Consider the following 1,817-nt stretch of genomic DNA (forward strand, 5'->3'; position numbering starts at 1 on the left):
CAAAAGGGCCCCCCTCTCCCAGGACCCCCACCCACCCTCTGTCCAGATCCCTCAAGACCCCGCTGTAGAACCCTTGCCACACCATCCTCCCCTCACTATACCACCCTCGGCCTGGCCCAGACCTGCCCCCACCCCCAAGGAGGCGCCTCAGGGCCCTCTCCCACCCTTCTGACCCCACAGGACCCCTCTCTAGTCTCTGGAAATCAGGAGTCCTGCCGCAGGCCTCTTCTCAGCCTGCTGGCCCATCTCCTACTCCCAGCAACCCCAGGCTCAAGGGCACCCCCCAAATCCTTCCTCCGTATCCTCCCAGCACACTCCAATAGCGTCACACACAGCCCTGATCCTGACCCGCCTTCCTAAAAACCCAGCCTCACCTCATGCTCAGGACCTCCCAACAGACATTCAGAACCACCCCCCCACCCCACCGCCGCAAGACACGCTTACATCTGGGAGCCTCCAGTTCTCACACAGAGAGACAGCCTTGAGCCCCAACAACTCATACTGACAGATACTCAGGCCCCCAACACAGAGACACCGGGAGATGCCAACACCCATTCCAGAGCCCCACAGACACTTGGATCCTCCAACATATACAGAGAAACCCAGAATGTTCCACACAGACCCCCCAGCATACACAGACACACACACACACACACACGCAGGAGGACCCACAGCACTTACGCCTCCTTGGGTCCCACCCGGCCAGACCCTCCCAGAGCTCCCAACAGGTCACAGTTCAAGCAGAGACTCAGAGACCATGGGGGACTGGCCTGCCCCTGGCAGCTGGCCTGCCCAGCCACACCAGCCTCCCTGGACCGGGCCCCACACTGGGGCCCTGGAGGGTGGTGGGGACCCAGAATCTCCCAGTGCCCCGTGAGCACCGGCGCCTTTATCCATCTCGGCCTGATTTGCCTTCTTCAAAGGAAAGGAGACTCACTCTCCCTCCTACATCAAAGTGCCCCAAACGGAACAACTGCCCGCCCCCTAATTTATGCCACCCTTTGCGGGGAGCTCAGATGGCACCTGGCTCCAGGCCTGAAGTCTGACCAGACTGGTAGGACCAGCATCCTGACCCCATCGCGCCTGCTGGCCTCAGCTGGCAGTGCCCGTGCCGCGGTCAAGCTGCTTCTTTGCTGACTCCTGACGGCCCACTGGGTTCTCTCACCCACGATGGGTGTGTTTTGCTAAAATGAAACGGCTGCCTTCTCTCCTGGCGTTTGGGACCCTGTGGGCTGGGTTTGGGCCTGCCAGAAGCAGGCATCTCTTTGTTGAAGAATATTACCAGAAGGGAAAAATGTGCTGAAGAGGTTTGGGTAGAGCGTGAGTGAGGAGACTGCTTGATGTTGTCCCTGGGCCGGGCTGTGACTGAGCTCGAGGACCTGTCATGCGGCTTGCGTCCCTCCCACCCGTCCTGCCACCCCACAGCTGTTGTCCTCGGGGCTGACCTGTGGGTTCCCCTGGGCCTCTGTGGTCAACTGCAGGTGGTTTGGAAGGAATTGCAGGTGGCTTGGCCCTGGCACAGGGATGTGGCAAGACAGGAGAGGAGCTGCCAGGCCATTCGAGACGGTATGGCTGCGGCTACCGGGCTTAAGGAGGAGCCCCAGGTCCCATGAGCTGAACCCAAGATCAGCCCAGCCCGATAACCGCTTGTCTGGGGCCCTTCCCATGACCCAGAAAGCCCCAGATCAACAGGCCTGGGCTTTTCTTGTAGACATTCACTAGTGGATCCTAGGTGGCCCTGGACAAATCTCATCTTGGCTCAGTGCCTCAACTTCCCCATCTGGAAAATGGAGCAGAAATCCTTGGCACAGTACTTT

This window comes from Trichechus manatus, unplaced genomic scaffold, assembly GCF_000243295.1.
Source record: "Trichechus manatus latirostris isolate Lorelei unplaced genomic scaffold, TriManLat1.0 scaffold00057, whole genome shotgun sequence".
Lineage (NCBI taxonomy): Eukaryota > Metazoa > Chordata > Mammalia > Sirenia > Trichechidae > Trichechus > Trichechus manatus.